The sequence below is a fragment of the Nicotiana tomentosiformis genome, chromosome 1 (genome assembly GCF_000390325.3).
Source record: "Nicotiana tomentosiformis chromosome 1, ASM39032v3, whole genome shotgun sequence".
In the NCBI taxonomy this organism is placed as follows: Eukaryota; Viridiplantae; Streptophyta; class Magnoliopsida; order Solanales; family Solanaceae; genus Nicotiana; species Nicotiana tomentosiformis.
In genome coordinates, this window is record NC_090812.1 from 10118754 (window position 1) to 10139288 (window position 20535).

The following is a 20535-nucleotide window of genomic DNA, read 5'->3' on the forward strand; positions in this document are numbered from 1 at the left end:
AATTATGATACCATATCATTGTCCCCTTTGATAGGGTTTCACCGAATTTTTTCAATAATACAGATTCGATCTCATCGTCTTCCAAATCATTGCCCTTAATGGCACACGTGTAAGAAGTGACGTGCTCGTTGGGGTCGGTCGTTCCGTTATATTTGGGTATTTCGGGCATACGAAATTTTTTGGGGATTGGTTTTGGGGCTACATTCGAGGGAAAAGGCTTTTGAATGAATTTTTTTGAATCTAGACCTTTTATCATTGGTGGAGCTCCCGGGATCTGGTTGACCCTGGAATTATATGTTTCTATTTTTTTATCGTTGGCTTCGACTCGTTTTGTGAGTTCCTCGAGCAATTTAGTAATTTCGGGAGTAGTCCCCGATTCTTGCTCATTTGACTTCTCTATGGCTGGTTCCGTTATGTGGGTTACTTCTCGAAGCGGATTGGGCTCCGGCTTGCTTTGTACCTGAGTTTGGCTCTGCAACTGAGCTATCGCTATTTGCTGGGCTTGTAACATCTCAAAGATCATCCGTAAGCTGACTCCGATCTCCTCCACGTTATGGGTGTCTCGAGCTACGGATCGAGTACCACACTGAATGCTTCTTTCCGGTTCAGAACGCTGATTCGCCCCTATAGCTATTTGTGAATTGACATCCAATGGTACTTCGGCTCGAATTTTGGGTGCTTCGATTCGAGCCTCAGTGCCATCATCGAGTGGCCTTCTAGCCCCGGGTGCCAAGTTGCTGGTTTCATCTTGAAGGTCGGCTTCATGGTCGATAGGTGAAGCCATTGCTGATTTGAAGTTGCAAACTGGCGTGTACTTTAGATTTATATCAAATGATCACTGTTACCCTTAGCCCCACGGTGGGCACCAAACTGTTTACCGGAAAAATCGGATAACGTTAGATTTGTGTATGGTTCTAAGGATATGCGATACAATTCAATATAAATCGTGTAGAGAAATGGAAATATGTGTATTGTTGACTGTGAGGATGAAAATAATAAGCAAAAAGAATGAATAAGTAAAACAAGCACAAGGGGATAACTATCAATATAAGAAGTGATCTTCTTTTTTCGGGGTCCATAGCTTACAAGGATTTCCCCTTTTATAGAAGAGGGTCATTACAAAAAATAATAAAATAAAACATATAGTGGATGGCCCATGATGACTTGTCTCTTCCTTGATTCCTGCCAAGATTCTCTCTCTTGGTGCGGTTGCAACGGCTCTTGTCTGTGAGCTCGATACTAGCTCGAACTCGTAACTTGGTCGGGCCCTACGGTCTTGGATCGAGTTCGACCTTCGAGATGGGCGTCGCGCATTTCCGACCTCGAAGCAGTGCCTTGCGGATCGATTAGGTCACATGCTCGATAGGATTATCGAGCCGCCTCCTCGAGTGACCTTCGGGCTCGAGGTTCGTTAGTACCGACCTCAGAGCTCACTCCCAAATCTCATTCTGACTTTTTAACGTTCGAACTCGATCGAACGTAGAAAGGCCGAAATCTATTTCGACCGTATACAATATAGTTGTTTACTCACTTTTCAAGAAGGAAATATAATATTCATTACATATAATAGATTATCAGTTCACATTATTTATTTCTCTTGAAATTTTACAATAATGAATGTTAAAAGCACAATATGCGGGTGTTTGAAATGTAATCTTCGTGGAAGTTCCTACCAACATATCAAGAAAAAAAAAACTGAAAATGTATAAGTAGCAGTAGGGTTTCAAACATTCCATTCATTTTGTTAGTGAAAGTGCAACAAATTAAACTAGTCATCCAAATATTATAGGGAAAAGAAAATGAATCCAGCTGATGAAACCTTATCTTTCTCTGACCTTGATTTCCTTGAATCTATCAAGCAGAACCTTTTGAATGATCCAATTTTTTTTGAGAATTTTTCAAATGACGCGGCATTGTCTAATAGCCCTAGCTCAAGTTCAGTAGAAAACAGCTTTAACACCTCCCTTTGTGATGAAAACTGTGAAAAGTCCGAGTCCGAGGAGGAAAGAAAGGGGCCTATGGAGGCGCGTGAGAAAAATGTGCCGCAAGATTGGAGGCGCTACATAGGAGTGAGGCGGCGGCAATAGGGGACGTTTACGGCGGACATAAGAGATCCGAATAGGAGAGGCGCGAGACTGTGGCTAGGAACGTATGAGAGTCCGGAGGATGCAGCATTAGCTTATGACCAAGCTGCTTTTGAGATTCGCGGCTCGAAAGCACGGCTCAATTTTCCGCACTTAATTGGCTCGAACATAACTAAGCCGGCTAGGGTTACAGCGAGGTGTCGTATGCGCTCACCGGAGTGTCACGACCCAAAATCCCACCACAGGAGTCGTGATGGCACCTAGTCTCTAAGATTAGGTAAGCCGATTTCCATTGCATTTTTTTGAAGCCATTTTTTTTAAATAAATAAATAATCAAAACTAACAGCGAAAATAATTATAATATACAACCTCCCAAGACATGTAGTACTGAGTCACGAACTCTAATTGAAGACATAGAATGATCACGAGGACCGAATATACAATACTGTTTGATTACAAATTAACAGTACAATGAAATGAAAAGACTCCAAGGGACTGCGACAACCAAGCAGCTCTACCTTGAATCCTTACGATCCCGCTTTAACTCTGCTCAAGTCCGTTATTTTCAATACCTGGCTCTGCACAAAAATGTGCAGAAGTGTAGAGTGAGCACACCACAGCGGTGCCCAGTAAGTATCAAGACTAACCTCAATGGAGTAGAGACGAGGTACACTCAAGACACTCACTAGTCTAATAACTTATGCAATATAATATACAAAATAATAGGAAACAAATAATCATAAAGGCAGGATAAAACAACCAGTGATATGCACAACAGACAACAAGAATACCATTAATTCTTCCAGATAACTCTCTTTCAAATATAATTTTTCTCAAATAATTATTTTTCAAATATAATTCTTTCAATAAATCTTTTCAAATACAATTTCCTCAAATAAATATCTTTCAAAATACAATTCTTTTATATAATACTTTCTAAGTAAAAATCCTTCCAAATAAATATTTTGAATATAATTCTTTCAATTAAAAAGTCACCATGTGATACCTCATTTCAAAATCATCAAAATACGGGTCTCAGCCCATTTTCATATTTTTCGTAAATACGGGTCTCAGCCCATTTTTATATTTCAACGGCACCTCGTGCCCATAATTAAATCATCATATCTGCCCGACACCTCGTGTCCTCGTTTCATGTCAAACTGCACGGATAATTCACGTGCCAAATATCATTATCATTTTATCACAGCACCTCGTGCCGACATTTTATATCAAAACTGTACGGACAATTCACATGCCAATATCCCCATTTCATATCATAATTCACGGCACCTTGTGCCCATATTTTATTTTATAAACCGCCTGGCAATAGCCACAGGCTCCCAATTTCAACATAAATCAAATTATTATTAATTTACTAACAACAAGACAAGTTGCACAAGGTATAAAAATAAACACAAGAAAATCACAACATCACATGAAAATTGTCAACACCACAACCCCACATCATCACATATCGTCCCTGACAATAGTCACCCTTATCGCTCCTATAGGCAGCCTTATCGCTCCGCCCAGACAATACCAATAGCCACCCTTATCGCTCCTATTGCCAACCTTATCACTCCTATAGCCACCCTTATCGCTCCGCCCAGACAATATTCTAACAAACACAACAGTGAAATGCTACTCTTATAACCACATAATATCAACGGTGAAATGCCACCCTTATGGCCCCAAAATAACAACCAATTTACACGGAAAATTATCACAGCAACATAATAAAATCTATTCTTATCACAATTTGTCCAATGGCCACAACCAAATTTCAAAGATATGACAAAATCAATTAATTTCACAACAAATAGCCCAAGGCTCCACACAATGTATATAACACCCAAAAATAATCAATGGAGATAGAAATTACTCAACATAAAGCAAAGTCTTCATTAAATTCAAATTTTTAATAATTATATAAACACCTCTTCTTAAGCTCATTTAATTAATTATTTGTAGAGGAAAATTCATATTGGAATTAATTTCCAAGAAATATTAAACCAACAATACTCACGAAAGTTCATAAATATTTCAAATAACAATCACATCAAATTATCATATAAAAACAAATTCAACAATAAGGATTTAGGCATGGCAAACAGATGATTTAATAATTTTTCATAATTTCCTAATTTACTACACAAAAATGCCTAAGACTTTAATTCAATGAATTTTTGCACGTATAATCCCGAGTACGTACTAGTCACCTCGCGTACACGGCTTTTCACAATTCACAAATGGCACATAAGACTCAATGCCTAAGGGGTAATTCCCCCACTCGAGGTTAAGTAAGATGCTTAACTTTTTGAAGTTAAGCCGATATTCCAAAATAGCCTTCTTGCTTGAATTGACCTTCGGACAGCTCAAATCTATCCAAATTATTTGTATAACTTCATTAAAATTAATCGGAAACAATTCCGGATAATAATGCGTAGACATAAAATTTTATTTCAAAGAGTCAACAAAAGTCGACGCGGGGCCCGCCCCTCGGAACCTGACAAAACTTTCATGAAATCCGAACACCCATTCCGATACGAGTTCAACCATACCAATTTTATCGAATTCCAATAACAACTCGACCTCCAAATCTAAAATTTTCGTTTTCAAATCCCTAAGTTCAAACCTCCGATTTATACCTCAAAACCATGTAATCTAATCTGATTATTTGATGATAATTTAATATTATGGAGTAGAAATGATCACAAGGGACTTACCTCAAGTTTTCCCGTGAAGACCTTGCTCAAAAATCGCCCAACCCGAGCTTGAAATGCCCAAAAATGGCTAAAGCTTGGAACCCCTCTGTTTTTGTATTGCCCAGGGGTTTTCGCATCCACGGTAATTTCTTCGCACCTGCGGCTTCGCACTTGCGGTAAAGGTTTCGCACCCGCAGCTTTCGCATCCGCGGCGAAATTTTCGCATCCGCGACAAAGTATTCGCACCCGCGGTGCCTGGCCAGCCTATGAATTTTCCGCGACTCATTTCTCGCATCCGCGAGCTCGCACCTGCGGTCCTTTTTCGCGCAGGTGCGATCACACCAGCAACCCAGCTGCTTTAGCTCCTCCTCCAAATCCAAATTCGATCCGTTAAGCATCCGAAACTCACCTGAGACCCTCGGGACCCCGTCCGAACATACAACAAATTCCATAACATAACATGGATCTACTCGAGGCCTCAAATCATATCAAACAACATCAAAACGACGAATCGCACCTCAAATCAAAATTTATGAACTTTGAACTTTCAAATTCTATATCTTGTGCCGAAACATATCAAATCAATCCGGAATGACTTCAAATTTTGCACACAAGTCATAAATGACATAACAGACCTATTCAAATTTCCATAATCGGATTCCGATCTCGATATCAAAATGTCAACCCCCGGTCAAACTTCCCAAAAATTTAACTTTCGATATTTCAAGCTTAATTCCACTACAGACCTCCAAATAATTTTTCCGACACGCTGTTAAGTCCAAAATCACCATACGGAACTATTAACATCATCAAAATTCCATTTCGGAGTCGTTTTCTCAAAAGTCAATTCTCCGGTCAACTCTTTCCATTTAAGCTTCAAATTAAGGATTGTTCGTTTAATTTAATTTCGAATCTTTAGTAAATCAAACTCGACCACACCCGTATGCCATAATACATATTGCGAAGCTGCTCGAGACCTTAAGTCATTGAACAGGGCATAAATTCTTAAAACGACAAGTCGGGTTGTTACATTCTTCACCTCTTAAACAAGCGTTCGTCCTCGAACATGCTAAGAATCTTTCTAAGGACTTTAAATTACTGAGTATATTCTTGCACTCGTACTAGTGAGTGATTTTATATTCCCACAATTTAACACGGGTCCGACAACACCATCTCAATTGAGATTATTTCTTTTCTCCATTCTTATAAGCTTTAGAGCAAAAGTCCCTAACTCTCCATTCATTTTCAAAATACTTGTTTTTCACTTTGACGCATGGTATTAGTCTCAACTAGCTACAGCAACTCATGCCTATGCACACATCAAATTTTATGGGGTATTTCATTCTTCCCCGCTTAGGATCATTCGCCCTCAAACACACAACATAACTTATCTCTTCTTTCGCACATCTCAATCCCCCAAATTTTTCTAACTCCCAAATTATTTTTTTCAGAAAATTTCGGCAGAGTCTCCCCTGTAATTGGGCCTATCCACCTGCCAGAGTAACACCCAAACAACTCCTAACAACATATCCACAACCCAACAAAATACCACAGGGTATATATCAATAACATTAATCTCGACATCACAAGCACTGCATTACCATAATGATATCAGGACATGAAGTACATCATATGTATGCTTATCACCACATCTCTGGTCTTAAAAGTTGTTCATAATTAATTCCAGCATCATCAATTAATCTCATATTAACCACCACCTCATTTTGAATTTTCACAACACTAACAACGGAATGTGAGGCATGAAGACCTCATGATTACTTACTCGGATTAATGAGTCACATTTAACGCCACATGGGCACTCACCTCATAGGCTAAAACTCAATATTTACAGCATGAAAATGGCTGAATATGAACAGAAAATATACAAGCATTATCAAATAAGCCTAACCGGTATGTCTCCCTATTAATATTATTGCACAAATTAAATTTCACAAGGGAGAATATTAAACTCATAAACATTTCACCACAAGGACCTCGTCCTTATATAACTTCCATCGCGGCTTGCAGGCCGGTATAAATATTTCACATCATGTAAAAATGCGAAGATCTCGTCATCAAATCCGAATTACAATTATGTTGCACATTATGCCAACTGAAATTTTCAATTTCCTTTATTTCTTCCTTTCAATACATTTCATAAATAATTTTTACAACATATAATGAACTCTCATACCGGTAGGGCGTATAATTCATAAAAATTGGAATCAATTATTCTGAAAATCATTAAACCCACTGTAATGAATAATAAAAATTATTTTTGGACTTATAGCCCTCAATAGTGTACAGAAATAAAATAACAGACACGGACTCACATCTTTAAATCTCCCAACATGGATAAACATATAAGTGGGTCATAATTTTTCGAAGCTCACCATAAGTGGAGCATAATAGGAGGACTCACCTCATTATTCAGAACTAAATCATATTAAGAAAAATATCCTTTTATAATAAAAATCAGGATCGTACCTTCAACGACACCATCTGGTATATTGGCCCCAGCCAAATCATAGTGATTATATCAGTGGGTCGGGTCTACACCTCTTAGGCGCCCACTACCCGCATGTCCTCCACCTCTAGCTGACTGTGCACGTGGAGTATCAACTGGAATAAAGCTTGTAGCTGGAGTGTTCTGATGAAATCCACCACTCCCAAGTCTGGGATAATCTCTCATGATATGCCTAGTATCACCACACTCATAACAACCCCTATGAGGTCGCGGTTGCTTGTACTGAGCCTGTGCCGGATAACTGGAATAACCACTGTAAGAATCTCGTGTCGGTGGTGCACTATAAATTGGAGCACCCCGAGTAATCTGATGTGTGGACTGACCTGACTGACTGCTCGAGCCTCCGCTATAATGGGTTCTAGCTGAAGAGTAAAACCCACTGAACCCTCCAGATCTTCGAGACCTTTTGGCCTCCTTAGACTTCCTTTCCTCTCCTAAAACACCCTCAATCTTCCTTGCAATCTCCACTACTAGTTGAAATAGAGTATCAGTTTGCAATTCTCGAGCCATGCATATTTTAATATCATAATCGAGCCCCTCAATGAATCTACGGACCCGTTCTCTGATTGTAGGAACCAAGATCGGTGCATGACGAGCTAACTCATTGAACCTGATAGCATATTCTGACACTGTCATAGTGCCCTGACGCAATCGTTCAAACTCTGTGCGCCACGCATCTCTGAGAGTCTGGGGAACAAACTCTTTCAAGAACATTTCTGAAAATTGAGCCCAAGTTGGTGGTGTTGCATCAGATGGTCTACCTTCTTCATAGATTTGCCACCACCGATACGTTGCGCCTGACAGTTGAAATGTAGTAAAGGTGGTGCGGAGAATACGGTGACAATTTTCTTGAAATTCTTGGGCATCCTCTATAGTTGTGCCACTGAAAGTAGGTGGACTATACCTCTTAAACCTTTCAAGTCTCTTTTGTTCTTCTTCTGATGACTCGGGCCTGACCTCAGGCTGAACCGGAATAACAGGTTATACCGGTATTGCACCCGGAACCTGACCAACGTGAACCTGCTGCTATGGAATTATGGTAGGAGTCTGATCTACTCCCCCAATCTGCGAAATATTTGGTGCAGCAGAGATCAATCCCGCCTGAGTTAATGTACCAAACATACTCATGAACTGTGCTAAGGTCTCCTAAAGTCCAGGGGTAACAACAAGTGCTTCTGGTACCTGTCCCCCAACTGGAGCTACTAGTGGCTCCTCAACTGTTGTTCTGACAGGTGCTCTAGTCGCAGCATGTGCCCTTCCTCGACCTCTACCTCGGCCCCGGACTTTTGCAGCCCTAACAGTATGTACGGATACCTGCTCAGCTAACCCAGTAGCACGTGTCCTCACCATATGTGAGAGAATGGAGATACAAAGGTTCAAATTCCAAATTCAACAAATTCCGCACGATAAGAATGAAAGAAATGGAAATTTCCTAACAGTTTTGTAACCTCTCAAAGATAAGTACAGACGTCTCCGTACCGATCCGCAAGACTCTACTAGACTCGTTCGTGACTCGTAGAACCTATGAACCTAGAGCTCTGATACCAACTTGTCACGACCCAAAATCCCACCACAGGAGTCGTGATGGCACCTAGTCTCTAAGACTAGGTAAGCCGATTTCCATTGCATTTTTTTGAAGCCATTTTTTTGAATTAAATAAATAATCAAAACTAACAGTGGAAATAATTACAATATACAACCTCCAAGACTGGTAGTACTGAGTCACGAACTCTAATTGAAGACATAGAATGATCACGAGGACCGAATATACAATACTATTTGATTACAAATTAACAATACAATGAAATAAAAAGACTCCAAGGGACTGCGACAACGAAGCAGCTCTACCTTGAATCCTTACGATCCCGCTTTAACTCTGCTCAAGTCCGTTATCTTCAATACCTGGCTCTGCACAAAAATGTGCAGAAGTGTAGAGTGAGCACACCACAGCAGTGCCCAGTAAGTATCAAGACTAACCTCAATGGAGTAGAGACGAGGTACAGTCAAGACACTCACTAGTCTAATAACCTGTGCAATATAATATACAAAATAATAGAAAATAAAAAATCATAAAGGCAGGATAAAACAACCAGTGATATGCACAACAGAGAACAAGAATACTATTAATATCACTCAATAATTCATAAACACAATTACACCCAATTAAATCAAGCCCTTCAAATAAATGTCTTTCACATAGTTCTTCCAGATAACTCACTTTCAAATACAATTTTTCTCAAATAATTATTTTTCAAATATAATTCTTTCAATAAATCTTTTCAAATACAATTTCCTCAAATAAATATCTTTCAAAATATAATTCTTTTATATAATACTTTCTAAATAAAAATCTTTCCAAATAAATATTTTGAATATAATTCTTTCAATTAAAAAGTCACCATGTGATACCTCATTTCAAAATCATCAAAATACGGGTCTCAGTCCATTTTCATATTTTTCGTAAATACGGGTCTCAGCCCATATTTCAACGGCACCTCGTGCCTATAATTAAATCATCATATCTGCCCGACACCTCGTGTCCTCATTTCATGTCACAACTGCACAGACAATTCAGTGCCAAATATCATTATCATTTTATCATAGCACCTCGTGCCGACGTTTTATATCAAAACGGTAAGGAACAATTCACGTGCCAATATCCCCATTTCATATCACAATTCACGGCACCTTGTGCCCACATTTTATTTTATAAACCGCCTGAAAATAGCCACAGACTCCCAATTTCAACATAAATCAGATTATTATTAATTTACTAACAACAAGACAAGTTGCACAAGGTATAAAAATAAATACAAGAAAATCACAACATCATATGAAAATTGTCAACACCACAACCCTACATCATCACATATCGTCCCTGACAATAGTCACCCTTATCGCTCCTATTTCCACCCTTATCGCTCCTATAGCCACCCTTATCTCTCCGCCCAGACAATACCAATAGCCACCCTTATCGCTATTATTGCCACCCTTAACGCTTCTATAGCCACCCTTATCGCTCAGCCCAGACAATATTCTAACAAACACAACAGCAAAATGCCACCCTTATAACCACATAATATCAACGGTGAAATGCCACCCTTATCTCCCCAAAATAACAACTCACACAACACAACAATTTACATGGGAAATTATCACAACAACATAATAAAATCAATTCATATCACAATTTGCCCAATGGCCACAACCAAATTCCAAAGATATGACAAAATCAATTAATTTCACAACAAATAATCCAAGGCTCCACACAATGTATATAACACCCAAAAACGATCAATGGAGATAGAAATTAATCAACATAAAACAAATTCTTCATTAAATTCAAATTTTCAATAATTATATAAACATCTCTTCTTAAGCTCATTTAATTAATTATTTGCAGAGGAAAATTCATATTGGAATTAATTTCCAAGAAATATTAAACCAACAATACTCACGAAATTTCATAAATATTTCAAGTAACAATCACATTAAATTATCATATAAAAACAAATTCAACAATAAGGATTTAGGCATGACAAACATACGATTTAATAATTTTCCATAATTTCCCAATTTACTACACAAAAATGCCTAAGACTTTAATTCAATGAATTTTTGCACGTATAATCCCGAGTACGTACTCGTCACCTCGCGTACACAGCTTTTCACATTTCACAAATGGCACATAAGACTCAATGTCTAAGGGGTAATTCCCCCACTCGAGGTTAAGCAAGACACTTACCTTTTTGAAGTTAGGACGATATTCCAAAATAGCCTTCTTGCTTGAATTGACCTCCGGACAGCTCAAATCTATCCAAATTATTTGTATAACTTCATTAAAATTCATCGGAAACAATTTCGGATAATAATGCGTAGACATAAAATTTTATTCTAAAAAGTCAACAAAAGTCAACGCGGGGGCCCGCCCCTCGGAACCTGACAAAACTTTCATGAAATCCGAATACCCATTCCGATACGAGTTCAACCATACCAATTTTATCGAATTCCAATAACAACTCGACCTCCAAATCTAAATTTTTTGTTTTCAAATCCCTAAGTTCAAACCCCCGATTTACACCTCAAAAACATGTAATCTAATCGGATTATTCGATGATAATTCAATATTATGGAGTAGAAATGATCACAAGGGACTTACCTCAAGTTTTCCCGTGAAGACCTTGCTCAAAAATCACCCAACCCGAGCTTGAAATGCCCAAAAATGGCAAAAACTCGGAACCTCTCTGATTTTATATTGCCTAGGGGTTTTCGCATCCGCGGTGATTTCTTCGCACCTGCGGCTTCGCACTTGCGGTAAAGGTTTCGCACCCGCGGCAAATTTTTTGCACCCGCGGTGCCTGGCCAGCCCATGAATTTTCCGCTTTCGCGACTCATTTCTCGCATCCGCGAGTCCTTTTCCGTGCAGGTGCGATCACACCAGCAACCCAGCTGCTTCAGCTCCTCCTCCAAATCCAAATTCGATCCGTTAAGCATCCGAACCTCACCCGAGGCCCTCAGGACCCCGTCCAAACATACCAAAAAATTCCATAACATAACATGGACCTACTCGAGGCCTCAAATCATATCAAACAATATCAAAACGACGAATCGCACCTCAAATCAAAATTTATGAACTTTGAACTTTCAAATTCTATATCTTGTGCCGAAACATATCAAATCAATCCGGAATGACTTCAATTTTTGCACACAAGTCATAAATGACATAACAGACCTATTCAAATTTCCAGAATCGGATTCCGACCTCGATATCAAAAAGTCAACCCCCGGTCAAACTTCCCAAAAATTTAACTTTCGGCATTTCAAGCTTAATTCCACTACAGACCTCCAAATAATATTTCCGACACGTCGCTAAGTCCAAAATAACCTACAGAGCTATTGACATCATCAAAATTCTATTCCGGAGTCGTTTTCTCAAAAGTCAACTCTCCGGTCAACTCTTTCTATTTAAGCTTCAAATTAAGGATTGTTCGTTTAATTTAATTCTGAATCTTTAGTAAATCAAACTCGACCACACCCGTAGGTCATAATACATATTGCGAAACTGCTCGAGACCTTAAGTCATTGAACGGGGCGTAAATTTTTAAAACGACAAGTCAGGTCGTTACACGGAGCCATCGTCTTATTAGCTTCTTCAGAAAATAGGACAAGGAAAAGGAAGATAGATGTGATAAACTCCATAGCTAAAGCAAAGTTTATTCGTCATAGCTTGATTAATCTGCAAGTGTTGGTATAATTGTGAGGAATTTAGGTTTCTTCGTGTTTGACAATTGCAATATTCTCAAAGAAGAAGAAAAAAAAAGCTGCTGGACGACGACTTGTAAATGTACTTTCTCTTACGTGACCTTTTATTTAACGAGATTACTTAGTTGAAAGATAAATCACTTCATAAATGTCGTTTTTTCTATCAAACCTCTCTATAACAGATCTATATATAACATTCATTCACTATAAAAGCCAAGTTTTTCTCAAAACTAATTTTTAAGTTATATTTTACCTCTCTATAACAGTTTTTTTACCTGTAACATCAACAACCATATTTATAGCAGAACATTCTTTGTAAAATTACCCTTCCATATATATTCTTTAAGATTACTAATAATAACTCCAAAAATATGTACAATCTTTTCCGTTAAATAATGTTTCTATCTTGCATAAAATATAAGATTTGAAGATTTGCACATGATAACTTTTCCATTGGACAAATTCCAAAATATATGTGGATAGAATATTTAACTATTAAGCTCTTAGATTGTCTTCAAGGAAAAACTATTGAATACCTTTTTGCTAAAAATTTGGACACAAATCTTCGCCAATTCAAGCGTTATATTGCTAGTAAGAGAATGAAATCTACGAAACAAGCTACAATTACAAAGTACTTACATCACTCTTGAAAGAATTTATTTTTGCTAGGTAGTTTTAAAATGTCTGCCTTGGAGTTTAAATCTTTATATGTTTAGTTGTGAATTTAATAATAACATATTAGCTTTCTTCAATATTTAACTAGTGAAAAATGCATATATTTTGAGATTTTAAATTTGAATAAATTTTTTATCTTTTATATGTAATATTAAAAAGAAAAAATCTATTTTTGGATAATTTTATCTATAACAACTAAAAAAATATTTAACCGTCAAATGCTGTGTTTAACAGCCATTCACTATAAAAGCCAAAATATATCGGAACAAACGAGGTTATTATAGAGAGGGTTGACTGTAAAAGCCTTAACACAAAAGGACGACAAGAGGTAAAAAATGTTAGAGTGAGAAGCGAGCTTCTCTCTACTGTAACAGCCCGGCTTGTCGTTTTGAATATTTACGCTCCTTTAAACTATTTAAAATCTTGAGTAGCTTCATATGATGTATTATGACCAGTGTATATTGTCGGCTTTGGTTTTCGGATGATTCAGGATTAAATTGAAAGAACAATCCTTGTTTAGAAGCTTAAAGGCAAAGGGTTGACCGGAGTTTGACTTTTGTGCAAACGACTCTGGAATGGAATTTGATGGTTTCGATAACTCTGTATGGTGATTCTGAACTTAGGAGTATGTCTGGATATTTATTTTGAAGTCCGTAGTTGAATTTGGCTTGAAATGGCGAAAATAAGAAATTGAAGGTTTGGAAGTTTGACCGGAACTTGACTTTTATGATATCGAATCCAGATTGTGATTCCAGAAATTTTAGTAGCTTCGTTATGTCATTTATGACTTGTACGCAAAATTTGAGCTCATTCTGGATTGATTTTATATATTTCGGCGCGAAATTTGGAAGTTGAAAGATTTAAAGTTCATTAAGTTTGGATTGAGGTGCAATTCATCGTTTCGACGTCGTTTCTTCAAGCATAAGTTATATCACATTAAGCAAATGAGTTCCAAATTCAGTGTTGATTGAAGCATTAGAACCGTATTAAAATTACGGAACCATAGCAAAAAGAATCATCGAATGCGAACATTGTACAAGAGAGTTATGCTAATTTCCGGGCGAAATAGAAAAGATTTCTTATCACTAGCGCCAAGGGCAGCGTGTGGCGCTGGAATTTTTGAGGCTCTGGAAACTGGGCCACAGGTAGCGCCCCACGCTACCTGTGGCGCTCAAACATTAATCCCTATAACGGAGGATTTCACCATTTTTGACATAAACAAAGTTGGGGAGCTCGATTTGGGCGATTTTAAGAGGCAAATTTCACCACAAAACTTGGGGTAAGTGTTCTTGACTTCCTTGTGATTATATTTCATGAATTAATCTTCGTTTTTGGCGTTAGATTATTGATTTTTCAAGAAAAATCGGAGAAATTTTGTACAATTCCATAAAATAAATTTTCGAGTTTTGAACACTGATTTGGAGTCGGATTTGAATCAAATTAGTATGGTTGGACTCGTAATTGAATGGATTGTCAGATTTTATAAGTTTCTTCGGGTTCCGAGATGTGGGCCCCACTGTTGATTTTTGAGTTGAATTTCGAATTTTTGTTGGAAAATTTAGCATTTTCATATTGAATTGATTCCTACATCCACTACAAGAAATTAGGTTTTTAGTGACGATCTTTAGTGGCGACGGTTCTTGTTGCCACAATAATACTAGTTTTAGTGGCGACTAAAACATGTCGCTACTAAAATAATATAAATTTAGTAGCGACCTACATTATCGCCTCAAAAAGCTGGTTTTAGTGGCGACTTTACCGAGGTCGCCTCTAGTAGTTACTAAGTTTTTATTTTGAAACTTTTCTGTAGAATAATTTGTAGCGACCTTTAAATACTTGCCACAAAATTGTATTTGTAGCGACAAAGTCGCTACTAGTTATATTACTAATCTTTTTTATGTTTTTGGATTATATCGCTTAAACTTAAGAAAGAGAATATGCTGCCAGTGTTTCCTTTATTTCCCTTGTTTCCCCAAATCCCTTCCCCTTTCTCCCAAAACCCTAGCCGATGCAAAAATGTTTCTTAAATCCCTTCTTCTGCTCTTCCCAAACCTTCACTACTGTTAGATCTAATCGCCGTTCAGCTCTCACCCGTGGCTGTTAAAGGACTTAGAGTTGAAAGTTGTGACCATACCATGAAATTTTGGAAGAAGTTGGGGACTATTCTGTGTGCCGTTGTGTTTGGAAGATTTTTATGACGGATGTGATTTCTTTCTCTGTAAAGAAGAGAATTCGTTGATCCTTCTTAGGGTCTTGGGACTCTTGTTTACACATATTTTACCTAGAAGAAATTCGATTATCAGGCATTTGGAGCCAAATTCAAGGTAAAAGTGGATCATTCATTTTTACGAATTATTATGATGTTTCAGTTTATATATTTTTCGTTTTTTCCCCTTTAAATTTGGAACTCAATTAAATGTGATTCTAATTTATTTTCTTTTCTGTTAATTACATATTATATTTGTTGTTCTCTTCCGAACTGTAGATACTTTAAAAAGTAACTTCTTGATTTTTCTTCTTAGATCAATCTAATTTTGTTTTTGTTTGTGGCTTTTGTTTTTTGTTTTTAATTGGTAACAAGTGTGGTCCTTTGTTTTGTGGCTTGTGTTCCGTAGATAGTTTCTTATGTGGTCACAAGGACATATATGACGGGTTGAAAAGGTTGGGTAATTGGCTATATTGCAATAAAGTTTTGATTCTTGAACGTATGATTTAGTATTAACTTGAGTAGAGAAATAATAATCATTTGAGAGAAGGAGGAACTGTAATTTGATTTACTAGGATGATATTTGGGATACTACTAAAGAATACGTTGAAAAGAAAAAGAACCTCGTTAGCATTCGATCCCAACTTTTCATCAGTTAATTTTAGCACTTCTTTAAAAACATATAATGTAATTCTTATATTACAATCTGGTTGTAATTGAAATTCTTGAACCATATGAACAAATGATAAATTTTTTGATCACTTTGTTCCTTTTGGTGGAGTCTTAAAGTTTTGTAACGACCCGACTGGTCGTTTTGAGCATTTGTACTTTTTCTCGGTAGTTTGAGGGCTCGAGTTTCTCCGCATGATGTATTATGATTTGCGTAAATCGTCGGTGTTGGTTTCCAAGTTATCCGGAATCGATTTGGAAGAATGAACTTCAAGATTTAAGCTCTAAGTTGGAAGAGTTGACCAAGTTTGACCTTTTAGCATTGGATCTCGGAATGGAGTTTCGTTAGTTCCGTTAGCTCCGTTGGATGATTTTGGACTTAGGAGCGCGTCCAGATTATAATTTAGAGGTCTGTAGTCGAATTAGTCTTGAAATGACGGAAGTTGGATTTTTTTGGGAAGTTTGGCCGGGAGTGGACTTTTTATATCGGGGTCGGATTTCGATTCCGGAAGTTGGAGTAGGTCCGTAATGTCAAATGTGACGTGTGTGCAAAATTCGAGGTTAATTAGACGTGTTTTGATAGGTTTCGGCATCGGTTGTAAAAGTTGAAGTTTCAAAGTTCATTGATTTTTACTTGAGGTGCGACTCGTCGTTTCGAGGTTGTTATGCGTGATTTGAAGCCTCAAGTAGGTTCGTTTCGTCATATAGAACTTGTCTGCAAAATTGGCGCCATTTGGAGCTGATTTGATATAGTTCGGACGCTCGGTTACGATTCTAGAGGTTCTTGAAGTTTACTTTGATCTTCATGCGTTTTGGCGTTCGATTCATGATTCTAGAGGTTATTTTGATGTTTTGATCACTCGAGTGAGTTCGTGTTATATTTTTAGACTTGTGTGGGTGTTTGGTTTGGAGCCTCGGGGGCTCGGGTGAGTTTCAGATTAGCTTCGGAGTGTTTTGGTAAGAACCTTGAGTGTTGTTCTGGTTTCATCGCATTTGCGATGTTTTGGAAACATCGCAAATGCGACTACCGCATTTGCGAGGTAGTGTTGTTCGCATTTGCGAACCTAGGCTGCTGGGGACTGGATCGCATTTGCGATGAAGTTATCGCTTTTGCGAAGTCTGAAGAGTTTTGCATTTGCGAACTCTGCATCGCATTTGCGATGAAGGCCTGGTCTGTCAGGGGTCGCATTTGCGATGTTTTGTCTGCATTTGCGAACCATTTGTCGCAAATGCGACATCTGCAGCTTGCTAAATGCTGAGAATTCCGAGACTTAGTTTTATTTTGTTATATTTTGAACCCTAGCTTCGATGGGAGGCGATTTTGTGAAGGGATTTTCATACCAAATCATTGGGTAAGTACCTCTAATCAATTCTCAACTACATTTCATGATTTTACATAAGATTTAACATCAAATTCACGAGAATCTAGGGAAAAATTTGGGGATTTTGTCAAAACTTTAAAAAATGAAAATTTAGGATTCGAGAGTCGAATAGGACTCGGATTTGGAAACAAAATACGTATTTGGACTCGTGAGGCTATGGGTAGTCAAGACCTACCCTTGAACCCGGGTTTTGATCGGGCGGGCCCGATGGTTAATTTTTGTTGACTTTTTAGAAATTATATAAAAATTACAACTTTATTAATTGAAATTGTTTTCCCTTGCATTGTGTGGTGTATTTAAGTCGTCTTTGGCTAGATTGAGCCGGGCGGAGGTGAATTTGTAAAAATAAAAGCTAAATTGAGTGTTGAGTTAGCCAAATTGAGGTAAGTGTCTTGCCTAACTTTGTTGAGGGAATTTTTCCTACTATTTGACATTGTTTGCTACATGCGGGGGTGATACATATATGAGGTGACGAGAATATATACATGTGACAGGGTTAACCATGCTGGGGGGGGGGTAAATTATGTTATAAATTGTGTCTTATAGAATCACGTGACCTTCTTGCCTCATGCCTTAGTTGACTCCTAGATACTAAGAACATAGTATTAAATGTTAGAAACTAAGACTTAGCTTATTACAACTTGATCAAATTTGATGGAATTCTGAGAATACATTGGTGTGTTTAATTCGGTCATCAATATGCATAATCATTAATACATTGCTATGGCCGATATTTTTGAGAGACTAGATTCTATACTTGTGTTGTAGATCATTTGTGGGATTTGTTGGAATACTTGAATAATAATGTTCTTGCGGGTTTATTGAACTATTGTTGGCTTGGAAAGTTGTGATTGGGATTCATTTGGAATATTTGTTTAAACACTCTCATTGACGTTATTTATGCTTCCTGCCTTGTTTGTCATTGATATACATATGCTTGGTAAGGAAGAGTGTAAAACACGAAGGGTGATGTCGTGCCTTTGTTTATACATTATCATGTGAGGGAGAGTGTAAAACACGAAGGGTGATGCCGTGCCATATTATTGAGAGTAAAAGCATGAAGGGTGATGCCGTGCCATATTATTGAGAGTAAAAGCATGAAGGGTGATGCCGTGCCATTTCATTTGTGAGTAAAAGCACAAAGGGTGATGCCGTGCCATGTTATGTGAGTGTAAAACACGAAGGGTGATGTCGTGCCATTTCATTTATATTATCATGCTTTAAATTATCATGAGTTCATGATGGGTGTTTTCATGCAGGTGAGGACGAGGGACATGCATTATGTTATGATATCTTTCCTTTGTGTATACGTTCCTGCCGTTACGTTGAGCTGTTATTATTGTATTTATGGTTCTTATGTGACTTTTCGTTAATGCCCTGTTCTTGTTCTTTATCTTATTTGTTATTGTGTCACTCATGCCTTCTACTTGCTAAACTTGCAAATACCATGCCTACTTCCTGCTGTCATAATTATATCTTTGTAGTATGTATTTTGGTTGCACTTAGTACATGCCTTCTACCGTGTTAGTCATTCATGCTTCTACTTGTTAACGCATAAAGATCATGTGTTCCCCTCTTATTCGTTATATTGTATTTATGCCTCCACCATGCTAGTTAGTTGAAGTTACATTCCTTTTCCTGATTGTTGTCATCACCTCTATGCTTTCCGCCTAGTCTGTTACTGATGCCCATTTGTACATTCTCGTTCATTATTGCTACTTGGGTATTTCCTACTTTGTCATTACTGTTATCGGCATTTCTGCCATCCGGTTGGTACTGTTGTATGCATATTTAGTGAGGATGAGATAAATGCACGAAGTGTGTTGCCGTGCAATTGACTTGATATCAGAGTATATTCCTCACGTTATGAAAGTTATGGGGTGACTCTTGTGGTTTATTGGTTTCCCTCTAAGGAAAAGATTGGTTGAGATATTGGAAACTACTGAATTGTGATCTCTTCTAGTACTTTATTATTGTTTTGTACATTTGTTTCGTGTACTCTATCCTGTTATATTGTAGCATAGTTCTATTGCTAGATTTCAGTACAGATTTTTATTAGTGAGCATCTTTTTACTAAAAAGCCTCGTCACTACTTCGACGAGGTTAGACAAAATACTTACTGGGTATATGGGGTCGGTTATACTCATACTACACTTCTGCACATTGCATGCAGACTTTTGGAGCGGAGCTGCTGGTTATGTCGGGAGCTGACCCTGAAGATGTTCGTACATTCCGGATATAACTGTCACCTGTCCTTGGAGGCTTTAGATTTCGTTAATCTGTTTATGTAGCGTTCAAACAGATCGTGTAATTATTTGTATCAGCTTTGTAAATTCTAAGTCTTAGAAGCTCATGATTTATACTATCAGTTCTTGGGTTAATTTGTAAATGTTCAGATAATTCTTCACTATTTTTCTATAATTTCATTTGGATTGTATTGTTTGTTAGTTAGCTTACCTAGCGGGTCGAGTTAGGTTCCATCACGACTAGTGATTTTTGGGTCGTGACAAGTTTTCATAACAAGAATACCAGTTGCAGAGGCTACAGATCTAGTATTTCTTTAAATATATCAGTTGTAATACATATACTATCTCCAAAGTAGATTATAGTTGCCTGATACTCGAACAAAAACTATGTTGAGAAATTAAACATGCTTTAGAATGTTAAAGAGAAAAGTTTAATATATAACTAGTGCAAAGTGTACTAATCTCAATATGTGCATTAGAGATCTCTAGTTCTTAGATATTGATATCAATGTGATGTGACCCCTAGCTGTAAACAACGCATTAGTCTCAATATATGCATCGATATCAACATTATCATATACTTAATAAGTATTGTAGCAGTAAACATGGCAGATGTAATAATATGACTGAAGTGTGTCAAGGTACAATATGCTCTTGATATCTTTACCTTTTAAAGAATTTTTGGATTACTTAAGTTGCTTCTCTCGTTAATTCTTAAAAGCGATTGATCTAATTGTATCTATATTTGTGTTCATGTTTTAGTAATGATCCATGTACTC

General features: G+C 37.5%; 1 long non-coding RNA gene and 1 pseudogene across 1 annotated transcript; both read left to right on the top strand.

The window, feature by feature from the left end:
- Positions 1-1799: 1799 nt before the first annotated feature.
- Positions 1800-12570, top strand: LOC104105100 (ethylene-responsive transcription factor 1-like; annotated as a pseudogene).
- Positions 12571-15080: 2510 nt separating this feature from the next.
- LOC108946653 (uncharacterized) lies at positions 15081-19945 on the top strand. Its single transcript, XR_001970995.3, has 2 exons — positions 15081-15577; positions 19684-19945. It is a non-coding gene; the product is annotated as an uncharacterized lncRNA (long non-coding RNA).
- The last annotated feature ends 590 nt before the right edge of the window (positions 19946-20535 follow it).